Raw genomic sequence first — 27,456 nt, 5'->3', positions numbered from 1 at the left:
AAATCTGAAGATATTCTGACAAACGTTAGAAAAGATTATTGCATCCAAAAAAATTTTAAAGATTCAAAGATCAAACCAATGCACAAGTAAACCCAACCATAGCTTAGACCCAAAACTGGAGACACAGACACATTATCCTGGTCAAGTTCCCCATTCCGTACATTAATCGGACTTAAGATAATGGGATAACTATATTGGGCTTGGACAGATGCCACGATAGTATCGGGTGTCAAAACCTTCGGTCACTCGAAACCATTACTTATAGAATGATTAAGTGCATGAGGAGATTTGATCTGAACCGTCTAACACCTTGAAGTGAATGAGGGAGGCTATCATGAGAGTGGCCATGGTCGACCTGACACTCCAATTAGCCCATAGAAATTCTCAAAATCTAATCTAGCTATTAAGATCTAGAGAAAGTTTTATGGTCTCTGGCTTTATCTGTATAATGGGCCATTAATAGAGACGTTGAGTGGTCGAGATTAATCTGAGTTTAGCACTTGACCTAATTGTCCTGATCAGAGGGATCTTAACATATTTAGGCTTAATTTTTAGTGAACCACAGACACCTCTACGATGGATTAGTTATGAGAGGAAAATTTGAAAGGCCGAAGAGTTTGAATCCAATTGATGTCATTTTTTTCAATCCAAGTCATCAGTTTCGAAGCAATCCAAGTGATTCAAGATCAATAAGAAAACCCTAGTAAGGGTTTCACTACTTCGACAAATCTATAAAAGTAGCAATCAAAGAAAACATTTAGGCCCCACGCCAAATATATTAATTTATCTTTTAAATTATCTATTATTTATTTTTCTTATATTAGCTTAGTCTAGTTTTACGTAGCTACCGCCTAGCGGCTCAAACTATAATACTTTATGATTGTAAGTAAATTTTCTGCAACCTTAAGTTGTAGAATCGTAATCATCTAAGTTTCGATTTATGTAATCATACTCTTCTTGATCGTCTGTTCCAATAGACACATCAAATATTTTATTATTTTTTTAATTTTTATTTATTCATTTAGTTGTCTCACAATTTATCAACTGTAATGAGCATCATTTCCAATTATTAATGAAACCAATAACACTTTTCCTTATTTACTTTGTATGTGTATTATATATTATTTATTTGAAAAGTATTTTTTACATTAAAGTGACCATGTAAAAACAAGTTTTAAAGTCTATAGGCTCACATCCATTGTCACAAGGTAAAAAGAACTAATTTTGAATAGCTAACTCCTATTATTTCACAAATTACCTAAATGAAAGCACAAATGTTATTGTTTCACACAATTTTGGATCTTTGATCTGAGTCTCCAATTTATTCAACTCAAATTGGGGTACACTAACAGTTCAGTTAAATTTTAAGTTGAGTAGACTCTAGCATGCTTGCGCATTTTTCCCATATATGAAAATTCAATATAGACTTTTTATCATAACAAGTGGCCTAGTTTGATTGAATTGATAGCAACTTAATGTGTCCCTCATTGAGGTTAGTGTTGTTGATGTCTTAAATCTATTTATAATAGGATTTGTAGATGCCATCGATAGACCACTCGATCCTATCGAGCAAATGTTGATGACATCGACAATCCATTAAAACCCATTAAGAAAATTTGAAAAAATTCTATTTGTTTGCTGGATAGTTTTGGAAATTGCTACTTGATGGTATCAAAGAATCCTCGATGTTATTGACTGGGCTTCGATGTTTGTTGATGTCATTGAAAGTCCCATCGAGCGCGCACGTAAAGTTGTATAAGTGCGAAATTTGTTTCTTATTCCAATTGTAATAATATTTATATCAAGCGTAATTAGGATTAAGGAGAACTTAAGTGTATTAGGAGTTTCTAAAACGTTCCTATAGGTTCCAGGGCATACCTAGAGTTTGAGTTAGATCTAATAGTGCATAACTCATCGCTTTGTTACGTGGTTTTTTCCCATAAATGTTTTTCCACATAAAAATTGAATCATTCTTGCTTGGGCAATTGCATGTAATTTGCTTGATTTTACTGTGTGCTTCCCCGATTCCCAACAGCCAACAGGATGTTTCACAATGTAAATTTCCCAAGTGTGATGCATTTGTGCTTGGGATTAGCACTCCTCATGATATACAGGAACCTGCTACACCTAGATCCATAGCTCAAGTGGTAGACTGAGTGAAAGATACCTCATTTCAACACTGAGGTCTTGGTATTGATCCCTACTGGGGGTGGCTAACAGTGAAGTGTGAACTGCCAGTGGATGTAATAACAAGCTAACAAAAAAAAAAAAAATTTTTAAAAAATGGAACCTGCTGGTGCTGACCGGCTGTTCCGATTGCAGATAATTCCGTCACAGAATACAGCATGGAATCTCGGCCATTGACCATAACATTTTCATATTTCCTGATGGTTATCTCCGCCATTGACAACAACCTTTTCATATTTTCCATAGTATATTGAATATTGTCCGCCCTCGCCTAACTCAGTGAAATATTAAAATTGAGTACGTGTATCATCCTCTACTTGGACGGTACATTCCAGGATCATAACTGATCTTGAGCATCGATCTCTTTGACCATTGGGCACGCGGTCAGGATCGTACAATCAAAACGGTTCTTCACAGGCATAACTAATAAACATTGGGGTTTACATGATGGATGTTCCAGATCGATGATCAAATCTTTTTCAGTATAATCATCTAGACCGTTCATTTTCCTAGCCGGTGATCGGATGGTTAGAATCAACCGACCAGAGCAATTGTTAAGAGTTTTCATTAATAAAGGGTGGGGCATGCATAAAAAACATGGTCCAGAATCAACTGGTAAAAGTTTTTCCGTGTACTCAATCCATACCATCCATTTTCTTGGCCACTGATCAAATGGTTATAATCACCTAGTGAAAGTGATTCTTAAGAGGTATAACCTTCTAAAGGTGGGCCCAACATGATAGGCCATCGTATAAATGATCAGATCTTCTCCACTGTAATCCAGGGAGGTTTTCCATTTGCCTAGCCATCGATCTTATGGTTAGAATCACTTTAATGAAAAATAGTTTTTGAGAGTTATTGTTAATTAAAGATGGATCTAATGATGGACGGTCTAGATCAACACACGCTTTCCGAGTATAGGGTCATTGATGTTGGTGATTCTAAGTTGCAGCTCATGCAAACAAACTCAATCCCCTTAGCCAGTGGAATGCCTTGAGTAGGCCGGCAGTGGGCTGCGCTTGGGCCCGGCAAACATATTATTTTTAATAGGCCCGGTTGACTAATTCAAAATCTGGGCTCGAATCAGCCAAAACGTTATTCTTGGAAATTTCGGGACTTGAGATTTTTTCAAGAATCTCGCTGAAAATCAACATTAAAAATATATTATAAATTAATAAACAACTTAAAAAATATATTAAATACACTGCTCGATTACACATCCCACTCGTGCAATAGCAACGTGTCATTCTTGCAGTCTCCTACTATTCTCGTTTGTATTTTATTTTTGATTGGTGACTTGTCTCGTTGAAGTATATGAGATCCTTAAGATGTGAGTAAGATTTCGTCCATCATTTATACATAATGATAATACATGGTAGTATTTTATTGATTTACATGAATACCTTAGAATAAGGGTAAACAAAAGGCATTTATATTATGATATAATTGATGAAGTAACAAAATTTAAAACATGTACACAGCATTTGAGCATGTTGCATAAATCACAGTCACTCGGTAAAGCACCATTATGTACAGATATACTATTTGCAATAAAAATGAGAAATTTACAACTGTACACTTCACCTTCTGCCCAGTATCTTTTTTTAAATGCTCTCAAACTTTACTTTTCTAAAGGAAGCCAATTGTCATGGACATACTATTTGCAGGCAAAGATACCTTTGTTTATTGATGGCATCGTGGAACCTATAGCTACGGTTTTTAACCGTAGCTATTAGTTTAGCTCGGGGAATTCTGCCAATCTTCCTGAATTTCATGATCGCTTTGTTGAATTTCCTGTTTTCCTATCGCTACCATTATAATCTCTGGTCACAAGTCAAGGGTCCGTACAGAATAGTTTAGCTTAGGAAAGTAAAGTTTGGAAGCGTTTAGAAAAAAACAGTGGGTAAGAGGTGGGATTAGTCATAAAATTCTGCAATTTCAATCCATGTTCTTCTGATACCGTACATGTTTCTAATCATGAATGTGTAGCTTGATTCCCAAACAGCAGAGCTTTAGATATTGCTAAAGTCATCTTGCTCCCTTGTATTCTTGCTTTAGGTATTTAAGGCCTTTATGACTACCATGGGTAATAATCTTAAAATATTTTGATATATTTGTAGAAAATTGATGATCAACCAACATTATCATGTATATTAAATTTTTTAGATTTTACGATGGAATCGTTGCAATTCTAACTAGGGGCGCACATTGAACCGGTAAAACCGTGGAACCGGACCGGAACCGGCCAAACGGTCCGGTTTGATCCGATTTTAGAGTGCATCAGTTTTGGTTCCGATTCCAAAAATTGAAGAACTGTTTAGTTTGGTTTAGTTTCAATTTAAGGGTATTTAAAACCGAATTGAACTGTGGAACCGAACCTAAACCGTGAGTTTACAATATATTTTAGTTGTATATTTTACTCATGATTTATGGTTTACAATGTACCTTTTGATTGTTTTTATAAATGTATTTTTCACACCATATACAATATCTAAACCATTCATCAAATAGATCACAACATGAATGAACATGGGCTAAATTATAAAACAGAACATGCAATTGGGCTGGATTATAAAAAGCGCAGAACTGTGGAACTTATTCGGAACCGAACTGGTTTTCACGGTCCAATTCTACTCCGGTTCTAGGGTGCTAACGGTCCAGTTCTGGTTCCGAAAATCCTAGAGCCGAAAGGAATGGTTCGGTTCCGGTTTCACCCGAGAACCGGACCGAACCGAACCATGTGCACCCTATTTCTAATATAAAAAATTAAAACAATTAATTTCTAACATAAGAGAAATGTCAAAAACCGAAAATCTCCCCTGAAATTGCGGAGAAAGAGATTTGCAACTATCCGTCATCACGTCTTCGAAGTTGCATCATCAAGCAATCAGTTGGAACGGCCCACTAACGAGAAATTTTGATACCCAGGCAGATTCTGATAGATGATACACAGGCACTTTTGAAATTGCCATCCTAAGACAAAAAAAAAGTCAAGTTAAACTGTACAAATTATGATTCTTAGTTTAGATGCATCATTGACAAAAAATTAAAGCTAATTGGTAATCTGATGATCCGGTCGGTGAATCATTACTAGACGGTTAAAAATGGAAAAAAATCCATAGTGCTATTTAAACAAAACATGTGTCCACGAATCAGAGGCTAGAATTATCTATCCAATCTAAGTTTAAGCATGTAGCTTAACGGAAGTGGGTTGCACAATTTAGTCGGTTTAATTTGAGCTGAGACATGACACGTGTACAATATCTTAGTGCCGGAGTATCAAGTGTCATACGCTGCCTGAGTACTGTATAACTCTTTACCAGTAAAAAGATTCCACGTGGGCATTCATTCATTGATTTGTGAGACTCACATCAGCACACGTTGGCTGTGGAGAGCTCCGCAACTGGCGCCATTTAGGGCCCACACGCTGGGATAGTCCGATGAAACGGAACCGTTAATATTCTGGTGCTATGCTACAACGTCCACCGCACAAAGTTATGCTCAAGTCTCAGCTGATGATTCTAAACATCAGAACTCAGACGTATTACTAAATGCGGAGTATGGAAAACATATTTATTATTATTATAAATTTTAATGGCTTCCAGTCAGCTCCACAGATCAAGGACCCCGATCGCTCTTCATTCATGAATACCGGACCACCTCCAAAGCTCCGTGGGCCACCTCGATGTTTGTGTTATAATCCCTCCGTCCATCCATTTTGTAGGTCATTTTATGATATGAGCCTCACATGAAGGATATAGAACTCAAGTGGGCCACACTATGAGAAACTGTGGAGCTGGAATCACTTACCATTGAAATTGTGTGTTGGGGGCTAGATCCTAAGGTTTTGTGCAACGACCCCCAACAAAGTGGTATCAGAGCGTTCAGATTAGTTGAATGGAGTGAGATCGGTTCTGAAATATGAAAGGTGACTCATCAAGGATGATCAACCTCAATGTTCTAACTGGACCACATGGAAGGCTAAGATGGAGGACTTGCTTTATTGCAAAGACTTGTATGCTCCAATTCTAGGTATATCAGCAAAGTCTAAAGATATGTTAGATGATGATTGAAAGAAGTTGGACCGGAAGACGGTAGGGTTTATTAGACAATGGTTGGACGATTCTGTTTCCACCATGCGTCTACAGAAACCTCAGCCATTAGCCTATGGCTGAAATTGCAAGGGTTGTATGAGAGGAAGACAACTGGCAATAAGATTTTTCTAATAAGACGACTTGCGAATCTCAAGTTCAAAGATGCTGGTTCTGTGGCTGAGCACATGAATGAGGTCAGTAATATATTGAACCAGCTCTCTGCTGTGAAGATGGTCCTAGACGATGAATTACAGGCTTTGCTATTGCTTAGCTCATTGCCTGATAGTTGGGAGACATTGTTTGTGTCTTTGAGTAACTCCGTGCCAGACGGAAAGGTGTCCATGGAACAGATAATTCGTTGTCTCTTCAATGAGGAAGTCTCAAGGGTCTACTCAGCAAGAGGCCATTGTAACACAAGATCGGGGAGATGAAAGAACAGAAAGGGCGGGAAGGCCCAAGATACATCAAGAGACAAGTTGAGTACCAAGAAGGATGTTGAATGCTTGAATTGTGGCAAAAAGGGCCACTATAAACATGAATGTCATAAGAAGAAGAATGATAAGAAAGAAAAAGGAAAGGAGAAGGAAGATGAATCAGACTCCATTGCAGTCGCTTCAGATGACGACATTGTAGTTATTCTTTCAGCAGATCATGATGTGTGTCTTATGGCTACGAGTCAGGACATCGATTGAGTGATAGACTCAGGAGCCTCGTTTCATGTGACTCAATGCAGGGATTTCTTCACAAGCTACAAGTCAAGTAACTTTTGGACCGTAAAGATGGAAAATTCTGGCATATTGAAGATCATAAGGGTCAGTGATATTTGTGTGAAGACTGATGTAAGCTGTACATTGGTTCTCAGGGATGTGAGGCACATTCTAGACATTCGCTTCAACTTGATGTCGACGGAAAACTTGGATGATGATGGCTATGAAAGCCGATTTGTTGGTGAGCGCTGGAAGCTCATTAAGGGTTCATTAATTGCGGCCAGAGGAAAGAAGTATTGCACCATTTACAAGGCAAGTGTCAGTGTGTGCAAGGGTGGGTTGAATGCAGCGGAAGATTCATCTATTGACATGTGCCACAGGCGTCTAGGTCACATGAGTGAAAAAGAGTTTCAGCTACTAGCAAAGAAGCGACTCATTCCAGATGTGATAGATATACCTCTCAAAACATGTATTGATTGTTTATCAGGGAAACAACATAGAGTTTCATTTGTTAAATCTGCTTCTCATGTTAATAAAATGTATGCATTAGATTTATTTATTCTAATGTTTGTGGTCTTATGAGGACAAAAACCTTAGGTGAGGCATTGTATTTTGTCACTTTTATATATGATGCATCTAGGAGGGTTTAGGTTTATGCTTTGAAATCCAAGGATAAGGTCTTTGGTGTGTTTAAATTGTTTCATGTTATGGTCAAGAGAAAGACAGGTAAATCATTAAAGTGCATCCACACTGACAATGGTGGTGAATACATCGGTGACTTTCAAAAGTATTGTAAGTCCCTAGGTATACGGCATGAATAGATAGTTCCCAAGACCCCCCAGCATAATGGTGTGGCTGAGCGAATGAATTACACCATTGTAGAGAGAATCAGATGCATGTTATCTCATGCGAAGTTGTCCAAGACGTTTTAGGGAGAAGTAATGCACACGGCAGTGTATTTGATAAATAAGTCTTCATCAGCCCCGTTGAATGGAGAAGTACCTGAGAAGGTGTGGACTGGACAAGATCCGTCATACAGTCATTTCAGGGTGTTTGGATGCAGGACATTCGTTCAGGTACCAAAGGATGAGAGGTCTAAGCTCGATACGAAGATCGGCAATGTGTGTTCTTAGGGTACGATGATGAAAGTTCGGCTACAGATTATGGGATCCGACTGAGAAGAAGTTCGTCAGGAACAAAGATGTGGTTTTCTTTGAAGACCAATGTATTGAAGACATTTGTAAGCCAAAAAAGACGCAACCTAGTTCAGGAGAGCTAGAGGATATGAATCTGGTTATTCCTCCTGTGGTGCCTGATGACGGGGGAGTACAACAAGGTGCAGAGGACGAGGGAGTTCTTATAGAAGATGGACCGGGCTGATCCACCTGTTGAGCCATAGGTAAGGAGGTCATCTAGAGACAGACAACTGTCCAAGAGGTACTCGCCGCATAAGTACATTATGCTCACTGATGGGGGAGAGCTAGAAGATTATTCAGAGGCCGTAGCCAATGAGCATAAGAGGGAGTGGTTGAAATCTATGCAAGAGGAGTTGGAATCCTTGCATAAGAACCACACCTATGATATGGTGAAATGGATACTGCAGTATCTAAGAGGCTCATCCAGGTTAAGCCTATGTTATGGTGACAAAAAACCTGTGTTAGAGGGCTACACAGATGCAAATATGGCAGATGACATAGACTCCAGGAAGTCTACATCAGGGTTCATATTTACGTTTATAGGGAGAGCGGTCTCTTGGTAAAGCAAGCTACAGAAGGTCGTAGCATTGTCGACGACAGAAGCCGAGTACGTTGTGGTCACAAATGCATGCAAAGAGATGCTTTGGATAAAGAGGTTCTTACAGGAACTTAGCCTGAAGCAGGAGCAGCACGTGGTCTATTGCAATAGTCAAAGTGCTATATACTTGAGCACGAATCCAAGTTAGCACTCCAAGTCGAAGCACATAGAGATTCTGTATCACTGGATCAAGGATACTTTGGAACAGAAGGCGTTACAGCTTGAGAAGGTCCACACAGACGATAATGAGTCAGACATGATGATCAAGGCATTGCTCAAGGGCAAGTTTGAAGTTTGTAGAAACCTGGCTAGCTTGAAAATGACAAATTTCTTCAGAGTCGAAAAAGGGAAGATTTGATGGGAATTTTTCTTCTCAGGCTCGACCGGTCGAGTGCCTCGCTCGATCGATCAAGGGTGGTCCTCGACCAGTCGAGGCTTGGCTCGACTCGAAGTCTAGTGACCAATTATGTTAATTCTTCCGCGCTGCTCGACCAGTCGAAGGTTTGCTCGATCAGTTGAGGACCCTACTTGACTAGTTGAGGTTACGCAGATTCAGTCCGATTTTATGAGGGATGCGAAAATTTGATGCGGTTTTCACCGTAATGAGGAAGAGAAGTTGCCTAAACTATAAATAGGGGTCCTAGGGTTATTCTAGGGTAATGCAAGAGAGTTTTCTAAAGCTTTATAAGGGTTTACTAAAGAGTTTAGGGCTATCAAAGGGTGAGAGAAAGAGAAAAAGAGAGAGAGGAAGCTTGTGGAAGGGAGGTTCTGCTCGTAGAGGTGATCTACTTTGTAGTTGACGTCTCAGCGCTTCTACGTCCTCGTAATCGGTGAGATCTCTCCGTTTTTCATTATTCTCTTATTGTTCATCCACTCCTGCATGAGTGAAGAAGGTTTGATCCAAGTGGTGTGCTCTTGTGATCGGTTATAACGTTCTACTTCATAGTGAATTGTTGCTCTTGACGAGGTCCCGTGGTTTTTACCTCTTTGAGGGTTTTCCACGTAAAAATCTCTTGTGCTGTGAGGTTTATGCTTTGATTGATTTCATTGCTTTATTATATCCCATAATTTTGGTGTTTTAGGAGGCTAGATCCTAAGGTTTTGTGCAACGGCCCCTAACACAGTGGACCACACCATTCAATACATTCTTTAAGGGATGAAGAGAAAATACAAATATCAGCCTGATCTAAAACTTTTATGGCCTTGAGAAGGTTTCAATGGCAGGTGTGCAATCTCTACTGTTCCATATGGTGTGGCCCACTAGACTTTTGGATCTCCCTGATGTTGGGGCCCATATCGTAAAATGAGTCGGTGAAATGGATCAACAGTTTGTATTCTATAGACCGATAGTACGATACACGTCCATGGTTAAACCGCTTGAGTGGGAAAAACGAACTCATGGTATGTTCTGTGCAGGAAGACAAAAGAACCTCCATTTTGCAACTCATCTTTGGAGGAAAAACCCCACCATATGAAATTTTGCAGTGGCTCCTTGTGACTGTTTTTTTTTTTTTAAACAGTGGGTTCTACTGTTACCTATGGTGTGGCCCACATGAGCTTTAGATGACCCTCATTTTTAGGCACATGCCCTAACTTTGACAGGCAAAACTGATGAACGGTGTGGATTTGTCATATCATTCCCGTGGGGCCCACTCTCAAACAAAAAGTAAAAACAAAAACCAATACAAAAGTGACGTGTTGACGCACGTCACCCCACAAACCAAATCTCTTCTCCACAACTCTCTCTCCTTCCTTCTTCTCCGCAGTACAGTTGCGAACGTGAACCCATCCACCATGCATGTCATCATCGTGGTGGGACCCACTCCCCAATATAAACCGTCCAATGAACCTGGACCCTTGATTAACCCTAGCCCTTGAAATCATTTACCTAAGAACATTTTACATGGCTTACCTTGAAGCTTGATTTGAACTAAAATTTTTTAGCACCAGGACCTGTAGAACTTGATTAATAGCCTGATTTCTCTCAGCCATTATGGTGGACCCTACATCACCACCCACTCCTCACGGTTACAATAATCAAAAGCAGAAATCTGCCTTGTGCATGAAATCATGCTCAAACACGTTCCTTCCTCTCCCAGACTCATTCATATATAAATCTCCTCAGTGATTCCAGCCTGCTCACTCATTAATTCACAACCGTTGAAAGGCTTACCATTAGAATCTCTAAAAATCTTTTTCTTCCTACTTCTCAATTTTATGCTACTGGTAGCTGCACCTTCTAACTTTGGAATCGACCAACAAAATCAATCCAAAGCTTCAATCTGTGGGGCCCACAAGCTTTGTACGGCCCGTAAGAACCATCCACAACTGTCAGTATCACAAAATGCATCAATCCAGATTTTGATATGATTGTCTTCTTCATCTACACCACCACCGTCTGATCTATGTAAACCTGCATTACGGTAAGTAAATCTTTCCATGAGGCTCATTAAAAATCAATTTGACCATTAATTAATATCCAGGGTCTTAGTATGCATAATTACATCCTATCACAGGTAAGTTGTTTCTTAGATAGTTAATTTGAAAGCAATGTATAGTATAATTGTAATATAAGCCGACTCATTGAGTCAATCATCTTGTAATTATTCATTTATTTTCAAAAGTTGTTGTACAGATAAAAACTCTAATTGTGAGAATTGTATTGGAACCATATGTAAATCTTATCCGATCGGACCAATTCTAGCATACAAATTCAATTTTATTTATGATAATTATATTGAATCAGATTTGTAGCAGACTTTGTTATTATCACACCCCAAACTAGGAAACCGGGCTCACAAAATTTTTGATTGTCGAATCCGGCGCTGACAGCCTCCGTAGTATCCCATTCTCGGCTCCCAACACCCATATGCCAGATTCCGATCCTGAGGTCCTATAAGGAGGATTTTCAGTGTGATTTTTTATGAACGGTTAATCTATTTAGGCGGTTACTGTAACATACCGAGATTTCATGGCTAGAGTTCATACTCGTGCCCTAGAAAATTGGGTATTAATAATGTATAAACTTAGATACTTTTGAAAATCGCACCCTATTTTTTTCATTTGGATCGCATCTAGATACATTTAGGAAGGTAACATTCACAAGAATAAAATCAACTGTATTGATTATATTTTATCAAAGTAAAAAAGAATAATTAATGCCTTCTTAAGGAAAGTTTAGTACATTCATCGAGTTCGCAATGGAAGTACAAGGCTAAATAAATAAACTATCTTCGTATTCTTTTGTATAATCTTCTATACGGAAGTAGTTCTCTAAGTCTTCAATCTGTACATCACCTGCATTGACTGTACGGTTGGGAGAGGGTCAACGCCCTACTCATAGTGAAGGTTATCCTTTAAGATTAATAGTAATTCAAGAGATTCATGAAAGTAAAATAAATGTTCTGATACGTCAAGTAATCCACACTATAAGCGATATCAATGCGCAAACAATCTATATGAGATGCATGCCTAGCAAAGTATATGCGGTGTATCACATTTAGCGATTGCCACAATGTAGAATATGATTAGAACTATCCGACTCGACCCGCATCCCATACTATGGATATTCGCCGGTGTGTCCCATGCCTAATATGGCTTTACGCGGTTGTCCTAAGATGGCCACAACACACGAACCGGGAGAATACGCCCCCATAGATTGGAGTGACTATTTGCGACAACCAACCCCCCATAACTTGGAATTGATGTACTACGTATATAGAATATCTCACGTACACCAACCAGGACACCATCAACCTAAGAAACATGGAAATTATGTGTCGCCCCAGGGCCACTACCGAAAATGCAGTACGTCTATGATATTTAATCGGTCGCTAGAGGAGGGATTCCCATCATAATACTTGCATCAAGAGATAATTCTTTTATCCATGGTCAGTTAAGAATATCAAGACACCTGCCAAGCCCTTAAGGTATAAAGAGGCGAGTAACAATAACCAGCTCGAATAAGAGGCGAGTGATGAAGGTCAACTCGATTTGAGGAGAGTGGTTAAGGCCATCTGTGAGTAACAATAACCACCTCAAATAAGAAGCAAGTGATGAAGGCCAACTCGAACTGAGGGATTAAAGGCAAGAGCAAGGCTTGTATCCATAACCTCACATAAACTCAGGAAAGCCTCTTGCAATGAATATCATGTAAAAATCTCAAAAGGGCCAATAATTGATGATATCAATTTAAAATGTAAACAGAGGGAAAGTAATAGAAATTTAAGATTAGATAAAAGGCGTACAAAGGCGAGATAAAATGCATCAACTCAATTAAGACAAAAGTAATATAAAAAGGAGCGATAAAATAACATGAAGGCAAAAGGGACAGGATAAATATATCAACTTAAATTATCGAAAGCTTAAAGGATAAAACCCTCACCTCAACGGTGTTGAGAAAATGTGACTCGAACCCGAACTCGTTTGGTGACTCAGTGAGTCGCCAATCAATAAGCACACGCCCCCACTCTCTCTTTCTTTTTCTTCTTCCTTTCTTTCTTCTTTTCTTTTTCTCTTTCTTTTTCTTTCCTTTCCCTTTCTTTCTATTCTTTCTTTCTCTCTTTTCTTTCTTTCCCTTTTCTTTTCTTTTCTTTCTTCTTCTCTTTTCCTTTCTTTCTTCTTCTCCTCCTTTCCTTCCTTTCTCTTTTCTTTTATTTCCTTTCTATTTTCTTTCTTTCCTCCTTTTGTTTTCTTCTTCCTTTTCCTTTCTTTCTCCTTTCTTCCCTGGAAACTGTTGGACGGACAGAGCTCCCTCTCTCTTTCGCGAACAGACCACTCTCTTTCTCTCTCTCTCCTTGTTTCTCTCTCTCTCTCTCTTGCCGTTTCTTCTTTTTTCCTTTTCAGTCCGATGCATGGCTTTTATAGGTGTAAGGGGTTTCTAGACTATTTCAGCGTAGTTTGTACGTGGAGTGTCCGGTGCGGGAGGACTGCATAAGGCAGTTCGCAGCTATCTTCCTCCGTATGGGTTTTTCTTTCTAATCTTACGTTGTTCCTGTCACGCCCCAAACCCGGAAATCGGATTCATAGGAATCCCGATTGCCGAATCTGGTGCCGACAGCCACCGTAGTACCCCATTCTCGGATCCTAGCGTTCATACGCCAGATTCCGATCCTGGGATCCTACAAGGAGGATTTTTTTTTTTTTTGCCAATGTACATTTATCTCGTAATAAGCACAACCACAAGTATACCCAAATCATAAAGGCAACATCATCATCACATATCCACTAATATAATCATTTGAATACAATGCTGAAAGGGAAATACATATATCGAAATCAAAGCTCCATAATACAACTGCACGCTCCAAGCTCAACGCTACTGCAACCTAAAAACACCTGCACGCATCTATCGTGCATAAGCTTATAGAAAGCTTAGAGGGTGGTGTAAGTGTGTGCATAAGATAAGTGCCAAGTATTCAATACAGTGCCATCATCATACAAGACCGGAAATACTGGTGCTCCATAAATTGTACAATATCAGAATAAACAGATATACGAACAAGATCATGAATTATTAGAGTAAGCAGAAATACTGACAAAGTCATAAATCACACGCTAACAAGGTAAGCGAAAATATTGATAAGTGCATAAATCATACAATATTAAAATACACAATACAAATCAGTATGCAAATGAAGAGTCGTAGGGAGCCAAATATCAGATGCAGAGGATGCAATGCAATATACATTCCTGATAAGTAAAATGAATAGCATCAACCATACCATATGATGCGGATGTAATGCAATATGCGGTGCGAATGGAATGACCATGCTGGAGTGTGAAGTCGGGATGATGGTACGTAGTATCGCAGGCTATGGGGTCCATCACAAGGGACTTCTATCCAAACCAGTCCCATACCTAAATTTGGATAGTTAGACTCAATGTGGTAAACTCCTGATCTCAGGTTAGTCGCGCGCCCCAACCGAAATCCTGGCCATTGCGAAAGCACTCGTAACAAATAGTTGCGCACCACCAACCTGAATGGATAGTGAATGAATTAATGCATGAATGAGTATGCAACTCCTACTCACTAAATCCACATATCAGTACAGTTCATCTCTAGGATCATCACCGGGGTTTAGTACACTCCAAATGGCACTGTCGCTCTCCCAGCCGCACAGTCCAAGTGAGCATAAGAAACCTCACTATCCGCCTTGCCAATAGTCCGCCAATACCTATCCGGCACGTCGATAGCGGACCCATTCACGAGCTGGTCAAACTCAGCCTAGTATTACCCCCTACCCTCGGGCGAGTAAGGCCACACCCCCTCCCAACCGACCACGACACAGTGGGAGACGCGACCTCCTGGTATTCGGCACTCGGGCGCTCATGTATCCACTCGGTCTCGACGTTGGGGCGTCTCCTGGCCACGGAGGTTTAGGGATTTTCACCCAGGGACATCTATGGCGCCCGTATGCTAGAACCAAACATTTTCGGTGTCCTATTTGGCCATCCACGATATGCCTGTGGAGGCTACGGCCCTGATGTCGCTAGGGCATACAGTAATTGTAATGCGAGATGCATGAGTCATACAATCCAGTCATGCATCAGTCCTGCACATACCGCGTGCTCATGTGAGATAACCTCCACCTATCAGGGAGTCTCATAACAACATGCTCAATGACATATGCAATGATCAACCACCTCTCATAACAAACATGCAGATGATGCGTATGGGCATGTATCATGATGCTATGCTGTCACATACTCATAACCGGTATCCACAATCAGCATCGATAATCGACCTCGACCATGTGGACATTTAACCAACATTGCCCCCAAGGAATGGCCTACATAGAGTCAAACATATAATGGGCCCACGACCTCACACAAGGGCCTAATATATAACACAATGGGTCTTACTCAAGGGCCACATATACACAACAGGTGGACCCTGCTCATGGGCCTAATACATATCACAATGGGCCTTGCCCATGGGCCATGAATACATCACAATGGGCCTTGCCCATGGGCCTCAAATACAGAACATGTGGGCCCTACACATGGGTCTTGAATACATTAAATGGACCATGCATCATAGGCTTAATACATATCACAATGACCCTCAATTACGGGTCACATATACATCATGTAGGTCTCGACAATCAGCCTCGGCAATCGAATTCGATACTCAGAATCGGCCTCGACAATCAAAACCAATAATCTACATCGATAATTAGCACCGACAATCAGCATCGATAATCAACACCGACGACCGGTCACATAGACAAGATTGGGTCCATAGATGAACATCTGATCAACCATAATATAAAGATCAGCCCTCGGCCGTGGTTATATCAAATCTGGTAGCATGGAGCCATCCGTCCGTGGTAAATGGGGCCCACTTATTTGGGTTAACCCACTAAGAGAATGATGAGAATGGGCCTGATAAGGTCTAAGGAAGGGTCACAATGTGGACATCTAACCATCACTGCCCAGCAATGTAGACATTTAACTAACATTGCTCCCAAGGAGTAGTCCACATAGAGTCAAACATAAGGTGGGCCCAAATATCCAACAAGTGGGCCTTAAACAGTCATCACAGGTGGGCCTATACATCACGGTGGGTCGATACATTAGGCCGCACCATTGGGCCTAATATACACATCACGGTGGGTCGCATCATTGGGCCGCACCAATGGGCCTCATGCAATTCAAGTCGGGGCTCAATAAATGGGTCGGAAACATATCACAATAGGCCGCGACATACGGGTCAGAAATACGTCGCAATGGGCCGCACTAATACATCAAGGTGGGCCTCTTTATATGGGCCGCACCAAAAAAAAAATCATTTCAATAGTTATAGGTATAACATGTGTATCACTACACCTATGGCCCACATATGATGATCAGCACTTGTACAAACATATCCATGCAATTCGGCGCCAACCAAACATTGTCCAGCACTATCCCAACATTATGGATGGGGTGGATACAAAATACGAACATCTAGGCGGGCCGCACAAGTGGACGGTGTGGGTGAAGTATACACAGCATGGTGGGCCTGTACAGTGTAGGCGGGCCCAGCACATGCAGCAAGCGGGCCCTGCGCCATCAAGACAGGTAGATGGTGCGGATATACAATACATTTATCATGGTGGAATCACACATTGAAAGGGGCCTTATATACATCATATTGGGCCTCGACCCATGAGCCCTAAATACATCTAATGGGCCGTATCACAGGGACCTCATATATAACAAGGTGGGCCTCAACAATGGGCCATAAATATGGTAAGTGGGTCACACCACGTGGCCACGTGTATATCAAATGAGCCACACTCAAATATAAGTGGTGATAATGATTTCCACTACTAAAATTTTCAAGGCCCGCCATAACATTTATTTCTCACCCAATCTAATCATAAGATCTCAAGGATTTCAAAGATAGTCGTTTAATCCTCACCATGCACTATGGTCTACTTGATAAGTAAATCTGTCTTATTTTCGTCCCAAACCAAAAAAAAATATTTTCCAAAAATGGTTGGACGGTTGGATGAAACACATGCCTCATGGTGGGTCCCATAGGGATGAAGGGTATAGGTAAGTCACATGTTCCATGATGGAGGTCCACAATTGTGGACACAACACATACATAAATAGGTCTTAAGTAAGACCCACCAAAATGTTTATTTTCCACCCAACTTAGGGCCCAACATACTGTCCATCCAAACTGGGGCCAACATGATGTTTATCTTCCATCCAAACTAGTCATAGGGTCATATGGGCCTAGGGCCCACTGTATTATTTATTTGCAATCCAATCTATTCATAAGGTCACGTGGACCTTGGGCCCATCGTAATATTTATTTATCATCCAACCTGGGCCACTATAATATCTAGTTGCATCCAACCTGTTGATAAGGTCCTATAGACTTGGGGCCCACTACAATATTTATTTTTCTTCCAACCTGTTGATGGGGTCACACAATCATGAAACCCACTGCAATATTTACTTGCATCCAAACTGTTGATACTGTAATATTTATTTGCCATCCAACTGATCATAAGGTCACATGAGCAAGGGCCCACTCTAACATTCAATTTCCATCCACCCTGTTGAAAGGTCACGTGTACTGAGCCACTGTAATGTTTATTTGTCCATCGAACTTTTGGTACGGTTATGTGGTCCTGGGGTCCACCGTGATGTAGTTCACAAATCCAACCCATTCACTGTGTGTGTCCCACCAATTTAAGGGTCCAAACCAAGTTTCAGGTGGATCCAAGCTGCATGTGGACCCCAGCAATTGATTCCATGTGGCTTGGCATACCACCGCATGAAAGGTGAGGGTGTGGGCCATCCGAGAACTTTTTATGACTGATTTTTGGAACCAACGCATCATAAAAGGGAACCTATTAAATGAACGGCATAGATGTAGAACATACATCATGGTAGGGTCCACAATTGGGGCCAAGAGGGGCCCTCTATTTAACGTTTAACGTTGGACGTCCAGGGAGTCTGGACGTCAACGTATATACATGCATACTTTTTTTTTTTTTTTTCTTTTATCCTAGGTGGAACCCACATTAACCCGATCTACTCCGTCCATTCTATGTGTCCCATAAACTTAGAGGTACAAACCAAGTTTCAATCACATTCAAAACTCAAGTAGGCCCCACCAAATGATTTTATATGTTTAGACATGTTTTCACATGATTTTAGATGGTGTGGCCCGCTTGAGTCCCGTATAAGGCTGATTTTTGGGATGGACACTTGGTTTGCGGGGACCCATCAAATTCATGGTGTTGATGGTCGAAACGTATCACGGTGGGACCCACAGCTGGGGCCGTGAGCCCCAGTCCGTCCGCCCGTCCGTCAGCCGCCTGCTGCGTGCTCTGACAGCAGCAGCTGCTGCTGCTGTACTGCTTGTTTTTTTTTTTTTTTTAAAACTAAATTTCGGTGCTATTGTGTAGGTGGGGCCCACCTCGGACGAATCCAATCCATCCATTGGTCACCATGGCTTGATACAATCCCAACGAGTCTAAGATTGGGCTGTTTTTGGTATTCGGGAGCATCAGGAAGTAAATCAAAGGTAAGAGCACTGTTTCCTAAACTATGGCCCGCCAGGAAACCAGATCAACCTCATTTTTCGGTTCAACGCCTGAAATGAGCTGGGGAACATAATGGACGGCTTGGATTAGAAACATATATCAAGGTGGGGCCTACATAAGTGGCCCACCTAAAAATCTCTTTTTTTTTTTGTTTTGCTCTCGGACGTCAATACACCCGCCGTCAGCGAACACTTCACAGTTACAGCGTCCAGCGTCCCTAGACGCTGGACATTGCTCAAACATACATTAAGGTGGGCCTCACCCACAGACATGCTGTCCAGGTGGGCCACCCAAATGGTTAGATGATGTGGGTAATATATACATTAAAGTGAGGTCCATTTGATGAACGGTTTGAACATCACACAACCAATTAGATGGACCACACAATCACATCTTCACACCAAACAAATAAAAAAAAGGGAGAGGGAGAGAGAAGAAGCACCCACTTTACTCTTTTTCTTCTTCCCATATACTCCAATGCTTCTATGAAGCTCTTTCAACGGTGAAGATGACAATCTAGAGGTTGGATTGGTGGGGATCTAAGGTAGATGGTGGTTGGATTTTTGGGATGGTTGGACGTCCATGGCTTTTGCAATGGAGAGTGAGGAAGAGAGAGGGAGGGAGAGAGAGATAGGAGAGAGAGAGAGAAGTGATGGTTTATAGGTAATTAATGAGTTGACTTATGGGGAAAGGGAATGGGTGGTTATTTATGAGTTATGGCTAAGGTAGGGTAGGGTGATGTCACCCCTAGGGTGACATCATAGTAATTAATGTTTCTAGGGAAGTACAAGGTGGGTCCCACAATCAAGCGATCAAAGGCTGAGATAATGCACGGGCCGGATCTCATAATCTGAGCGTCGTATTGACGCACAAGACGCATCGTCGGAACCGCAGCAACGGCGCGGTCGCAATGACATAGGTCTCAGCTTGAGTCAGTTCAGGTTTATAGGATGTGACTCAAGAGCGTGCGCAAATGCTACCTACGGGTCGTTGAAATTCGACTGGGAGGACCGTGAAAATTTACGAAACAGTACGGGCGAGAATACGGGTCTTACAGTTCCTAATGGTCTGTTTTGGATCACGGAACGGATGGTCAATGAGGAGTGGACGGTCGATCTTCTGACGGGGAAAATGACCTCTGTTTTAATAGCAAATCTCCTTATGATTTGTTTTCCCTCGTATTGTTTCTTTCCGTTGGTTCGGATTAATCTAGGGACGCTTGAGTAGGCCTTAGATCGAAGGTCCGGATTTATTTAGATGCCCACCGTTGTTGAGACTTAAATATTGCATAATTTTTCCCATTTATATCTTGGTTTTATGAACATAAATCATCTTAATATTCTATCTTACTCATGTATGTGTTGCAAGGTGAATTTAAGAGCTTGGATTGAAAAAGGATGTTAAAAAGTAAGAATTTGATGCTCAAAAATCACCAAGGCAAGGGATGGATCTTAGGAGATCAAGATTGAAGAATTCACATGCCAAAGATCCAAGAAAACCAAGCGAGGAATGAAGAGAATCGAAGATTTGAAGTGAAGAATCTTGAAATCGTCCTGAAAAAGTGTATTCTGAAGCTGTGAAGTTTATTTTGAAAAACTGCGCAGCAGGAAGTTTGTTTCAAACAAACTATGCAGCGAAAAGTTTATTTTAGAAAAATACGTATATTTGAGGCGTTTTCTAGCGTTTTCAACTTTGTACGAAAATTGGAGTTTCCTACTTATAAATAGGGCCTCCTAGGGCATTCAAAAAGATCATTAGAAGTATTCAAGAGTAATATTTAGGGTTTTTTAAGAGTTTTTAGTTTTATTAAAACTTTATAAGTTATTTTTTATTTATTTTAGATCCTTTCTATTTGCATTTTTTTCTTCTTTTTTTCTTGTTGCTTTTTATTTCTGCAATTTAATTATGTGTTTCTAAGTTCCTTCTAGCCCAAGCTAGAAGGGAAGCACATGGGTTTAATAATTTTTTAAGATTATGATGATTGATTATTTTAATGATGAGAATAATGGTGTATGCATATTATCTATTATTTAGGTTTTATTTTTTATCCTCTTGTAAGATCCATATGTTTCCATCATATGAGATCTACATTGATGGATAGGCTTACCCTAGATTAATTAGATTTCCTAGATAGGAGAGGTTTTCAACCTGTTATATTTCTTTGATATTCATTATCCTATAGATATTGAATACTTAAAATTACTGGCGCTTGAGAATATATGTCAATGGTGCAAATCCATTATTTTCTAATCTTTTATATCATTCATTAAAATATTTAAAGTGTTTTATTTTCCGATTAGGCTGACCATAGTGATCAGATCCTAGTTGTGTTATCCAAGTCATCATGATTTTGAAACATTAACCTATGTATGGAACTTTGAAGCTTGGGTGTTATTTTATTTAGTTGAATTACATCCATTCAAAAATCCCAAAATCAAATCATCGGTTTAGTTTTTATTACTTAGTTTATTTTGCATTTGATTTTTTCCTTCTCGCAATTCATCTCCCTGTGGGATCGACCCTGTATTCATAAGATATTACTTATGAACCTCTTCACTTGGAGGCAAGCAATCAAGTTTTTGGCGCCGTTGCCGGGGAGATGCTGAGATAGATCAGATTTGTGCAAGATAACTAAGGTAAGTTTTCTTCTAAACCCTCCAGATTTTCTGTAGATTTTTTTTTATTTTTTTCTCTTTTCTTTTTTTGAAAATAAATTCAGTTGGGTCTTTCAGGCACTAATTATGACATAAGGTTGCCCTGCTTGGGATTTTATCACCCAAGTGCTATGGTTGTCCTACAGTTGCTGTTTGATCACAAAGATCATCCGCTGAATCTATTTTCCAGATTAGCATAGTTTAATTTCTGCATTAGTTTTACTTTTATTTATTTTATTTATTTATTTATTTTTTTGTGGACTAAACCCTCATGATCGGCTCTACCACCTGGGTTGTTGATTTATTTTACTTTGTGGACTGAACCCTCATGGTCGGCTCTGCCACCTGAGTTGTTGATTTATTTTGCTTTGTGGACTGAACCCTCATGGTCGGCCCTGCCACCTGAGTTGTTGATTTATTTTGCTTTGTGGACTGAACCCTCATGGTTGGCCCTGCCACCTGGGTTATTGATTTATTTTGCTTTGTGGACTGAACCCTCACGGTCAGCTCTGCCACCTAGGTTGTTGATTTATTTTGCTTTGTGGACTGAACCCTCATGATTGGCCCTGCCACCTGGGTTGTTGATTTAAGTTTTTATTTTTATTTTAAGTATTATGCTTGCGATTTGAATTAGTGGTATTTGTTGTGTGGTGTGGATGGTTTATGTCCCATTGGAGTAGGGATCAAAACAATCGACTCTCCTCTAAAGGGGGACTAGTTCCAGGCCTTGATCATTCACTTAGAAGAGGCACTCAACATCACTTGGATTCCATGGCAGACCCAGTTGATAATCCAAATCCAAATATGCCAGATCCAACTATAAATCAAAATAATCCTCCTCTTGAGGATGAAAATGAAGTTCATAGGAATGTGTTAAACCAACCATAGACTTTATGTGAACATTTACACCCTGAGAGATCAACTTTACTATCTTGCATAGTGTTCCCTGCTCACACAGGGAACATTGATTTTAAATTAGGTGTGATTTAATTAATTCCTAAATTTCATGGCTTAGATTCTGAAAGCCCCTACTTACATCTTAAGGACTTTGAGAAAGTAATTGCAACGTTACAAGTAAACAATGGCAATAGGGATGTACTTAAGCTTAGGTTATTCTCATTTTCTCTAAAGGATCGGGCTAAAGCAAAACTCAACTCTCTAAGACCTAATACCATCACTTCATAGCAAGCCTTAAGTAGAGAGTTTTTGAAAAAGTTCTTTCCCGAGCACAAAACAAATGCACTAAAACAAGAAATCATGTCATTTTCCCAAAAGGGGAATGAACTATTTTTTCAAGCTTGGGAGCGCTTCAAAGACATTCTAATTACTTGTCCACATCATGGTAATGAACCATGGCACGTGATTGATGCTTTTCGAAAGGGGCTCACCATGGATACTCGTCAGTTCATAGAGATAATGTGTGGTGGAACCTTTCTTGACAAAGATCATAATGAGGCTTGGGATTTTCTAGATATGTTAGCAGAGAATACTCAGACATGGGATGTCTCTGCTAAATCAGACCAAACTAGACCCGTTCCTAGAGAGAAAGCGGGAATGTATGTCCTAAGAGAGGAAGACGACCTTAATGCAAAATTCGTTGCATTGGTTAGAAAGGTCGAAGCCTTGGAATTAGGAAGGTTGATATGGTTAAAGAAAATACTTAGGTAATTTTTATAGCATTTGTGGTGGTACAGACCATGACACAAAGGATTGTCCAATAATCTCAGTTGTACAAAATATCACACATGAGCATGATCAAGCAAATGCTATAAATAATTACCAAAGGTCAGTTATGCAACCAATGGGAAACACGTATAATCCAAATTGGCGTAACCATCATAATCTTAGTTGGAGGAATTAACCACAAATTAATGCGCCCAATGCACCTCAAATACCTCCACAAAATAACTTCCTTGGGGCACCTAACAATGCACCATATGTGCCCCCACCAAAGCGATCATCTGTGGAGGATGCATTGACCACATTCATGAACTCTCAAGCTCAAATGAATCAGTCTCTAATCCAATCAAATCAGGAATTAAAGATAGCTGTGGCTAGGATTGAGACTCAACTAAATGCTAGGAAAAAAGGCACCCTTCCTTCTCAACCTGTGCCAAACCCTCGAAACACACATTTCATTGGAGGCTCAAATCCAAGTGAACTACATCATAAACAAGCTAAGGCCATCATTACCTTGAGAAGTGGAAAAGAGGTCGATAACAAGATAATACAACTGGTAGAAATACCGGAGGATGAGCCACTGTCTCAAGCAAATGATGAACCGGCTATGGTTCAAGAGTCGCAACAACAAAAGGATAAAGAGACTAAGTCATATGAGCCTCCAGTTCCGTTCCCATCTAGACTTTGGAATCCAACTGTCCCCATGAAATATCAAGAGGTGTTGGATGTGCTCTAAAAGGTTACTGTCAATATTCCTCTGCTTGATGTCATTAGACAAATTCCATTATATGCTAAATATCTCAAGGACTTATGCACTGTAAAGAGGAAATTAAATGTGTACAAAAAGACCTTCCTTACTGAGAAAGTGAGTGCTATCATTCAACAAAGGGTTGTACCCAAATACAAAGACCCGGGAAGTCCCACTATTCCTTGTATTATTAGGAATTTTCAAATTGAGCATGCTTTACAAGATTTAGGTGCAAGTGTCAACTTAGTACCTTATTCGGTTTACAAACAAATGGGGTTAGGCGAGCTTAAACCAACCACGATTACACTCCAACTCGCTGACCGCTCTATTAAGGTAACAAGGGAAATTTTAGAGGACGTGCTAGTCTAAGTGGAGAAATTCTACTTCCCCATGAATTTTATTGTACTAGACACTAAACCATGTATAAATGCTAGCACTCAAGTTCCCATTATTTTAGGCCGCCCATTCCTAGCAACTTCAAATGCAATCATAAATTACAGGAATGAAATGATAAACTTGTCTTTTGGTAATATGACTCTAGATCTAAATATTTTCAATCTATGCAAGCAGCCTATTGATAATAATGAGATCCATGAGTTGAATTTCATGGACTGCTTGATAGGAGAAGAGGAATTAGAACCTAGTTTGATTGATGAATTGATTCAAGACATTGGAGACTTGAAAAATTTTGATTTAGAGAAAGTGCCTTCTGAAATTTCTGATGATAATGAAAGCACTACCACCCAGGACATTGGTATGTACTAATGGAGACTGCGCACTCAAATCCTATCTATCGAGGACTTGCGATCTCTGCATTCACCAACCAATGATCCAAAGCTTGATTTAAAACCACTACCAAATGAGCTTAAGTATGTATACTTAGGTGAAAATAAAACTTATCCTGTGGTAATCTCTTCATTTTTAGACAAGGATCAAGAGATAAATTGTTGAAAGTTCTAAGGGACCACAAAGGAGCCTTGGGCTGGACCATTTCTGACATCAAGGGTATAAGCCCTTCCATATGCACCCATTGGATCCACCTCGATGAGGACGCCAAACCAATTAGACAACCTCAAAGGCGTCTTAATCCAAACATGATGGAAGTTGTAAAAAATGAGGTGATCAAATTATTAGATGTGAGAATCATCTACCTAATATCTGATAGTGTTTGGGTGAGTCCAACTCAAGTAGTCCCAAAGAAATTTGGAATAATTATTGTGTAGAATTCAAATAATGAACTCATACCAACACGTGTCACCACTGGTTGGCGTGTTTGCATTGACTATAGAAAATTGAACTAGGTCACAAAGAAGAACCATTTCCCTCTACCATTCATTGATCAAGTTTTAGAGAGGGTAGCAGGTCACTCCTTTTATAGTTTTCTTAATGGATATTATGGATATAACCAAATAGAGATAACACTTGAAGACCAAGAGAAAACCACATTCACTTGTCCATTTGACACATTTGCTTTCAAACGGATGCCATTTGGATTGTGTAATACCCCAGCAACTTTTCAACGGTGTATGTTAAGCATTTTTTCAAATATGGTTGGAAATTTTCTTGAGGTTTTCATGGACGACTTCTCTGTATTTGGGAGTAGTTTTGAGGAATGCCTCAACAATTTATCTCTTGTCTTGTCTAGGTGTGAAGAGAAACACCTTGTCTTAAATTAGGAGAAATGTCATTTCATGGTTCAAAAGGAAATTGTTTTGGGCCATGTTATCTGTAAAAATGGAATCGAGGTACATCGCTCAAAACTCGACATTATAGCTAATCTACCTATCTCCCGAACTGTTAGAGATATTAGATCACTTATAGGGCATACTGGTTTTTATAGAAGATTCATCAAGGACTTTAGTGCCATTACTATACCCTTGACTAATTTTCTTCAAAAGGATGTTCCATTTAAGTGGACAGATGAGTGTGCAAGTGCCTTTAATAAAATTAAATCATCCTTTACCATTCATCTATCATGCGTCCACTAGATTGGACACTTCCTTTTGAACTAATGTGCGATGCAAGTGGTTATGCCATAGGGGCTGTTTTGGGCCAAAGGAAAGAAAAACACCCTACGTTATTCACTATGCGAGTAGAACTCTAAACTCAGCCTAAGTGAACTACTCAACAACTGAAAAAGAGTTACTTGCAGTAGTTTTTACTTTGGATAAGTTTAGGTCCCACTTGCTCGGATCCAAAGTGGTCATTTTCACGGACCACTCGGCTTTGAAATATTTGTTATCTAAGAAGCATGCAAAGCCGAGACTTTTGAGATGGATCCTCCTACTCCAAGAATTTAACTTAGAGATAAAAGATAAGAAAGGAGTAGAAAACATAGTGGCTGATCACCTTTTTAGATTGGTGTTAGATGATTCCACTGAAGAGATACATATCTAGGACACTTTCCCTGATGAAAAATTATTTATGATCTCCAAATTGCCTTGGTATGCGGATATAGTAAACTATCTTGTAACGGGAAAAATGTCATATCATTGGAAGTCACATGATAGAAAGCGTTTTGAAACCGAGGTTAGGAACTTCTTCTAGGATGACCCGTATTTATATAAATATGGGACTGATCAAATTTTTAGACGTTGTGTCCCAGAAGATGAAGTTCAAAGTGTTATTTCTTTTTGTCACATGGAAGCATGTGGTGGCCATTTTTCTGCTAAGAAAACCACTGCAAAAATCTTGCAGTATGGTTTTTACTGGCCCACCATGTTTAAAGACACCCATACTTTCAGTGTTACTTGTGATAGATGTTAAAGGTTAGGAAGAGTGTCCCGGCGCAACATGATGCCTTTATCCCCAATTTTACCATTGAAGATTTTTTATTGTTGGGGTATTGATTTTATGGGTCCATTTCCATCTTCTTTTGGATTTCTTTATATGTTGGTTGGTGTGGACTATGTTTCAAAGTGGATTGAGGCAGTTCCAAGTAGGACCAATGACAATAAAGTGGTCATACGATTCCTTAAGGAAAATATTTTTGCTAGATTTGGAACTCCAAAGGCCATCATTAGTGATGGCGGGTCTCACTTTTGCAATAAAATATTTGAGGCTTTGATGAAGAAATATGACATCAAGCATAAAGTGAGCACCCCATATTACCCACAAACGAGTGGGCAAGCTGAGATTTCTAATCGAGAAATCAAACATATTTTAGAGAAAACTATAAGGCTAGATATGAAGGATTGGTCCCTCAGACTATCCGACGCTTTATGGGCTTATAGGACTGCTTATAAGACCCCGATTGGAATGTCTTTATACAGATTGGTATATGGAAAGGTTTGCCACTTGCTTGTGGAATTGGAACATAGAGCCTACTGGGCAATAAAGAAATTAAACTTTGATATGGATCAAGCAAGTGGACAAAGAAAATTAGAGTTAAATGAATTAGAGGAGTTAAGGAGAGACTCCTATGAAAATTCTAAAATCTACAAAGAGAGGACCAAAGCTTTTTATGACAAAAATATCCCGAGGAAGAATTTTGAACCTCAGCAAAAGGTCCTATTGTACAATTTCCGTCTCCAGTTCTTT

The 27,456-nt window shown here is 39.8% G+C and overlaps 1 non-coding gene across 1 annotated transcript; it reads right to left on the bottom strand.

Moving 5' to 3' along the window:
• Nucleotides 1–22,727: 22,727 nt before the first annotated feature.
• LOC131250362 (small nucleolar RNA R71) lies at nt 22,728–22,834 on the bottom strand. Its single transcript, XR_009173285.1, has one exon. It is a non-coding gene; the product is annotated as a small nucleolar RNA R71 (small nucleolar RNA).
• Nucleotides 22,835–27,456: the final 4,622 nt, after the last annotated feature.

Source organism: Magnolia sinica, chromosome 6, assembly GCF_029962835.1.
Source record: "Magnolia sinica isolate HGM2019 chromosome 6, MsV1, whole genome shotgun sequence".
In the NCBI taxonomy this organism is placed as follows: Eukaryota; Viridiplantae; Streptophyta; class Magnoliopsida; order Magnoliales; family Magnoliaceae; genus Magnolia; species Magnolia sinica.
This window is presented reverse-complemented; position numbering and strand designations above follow the sequence as displayed.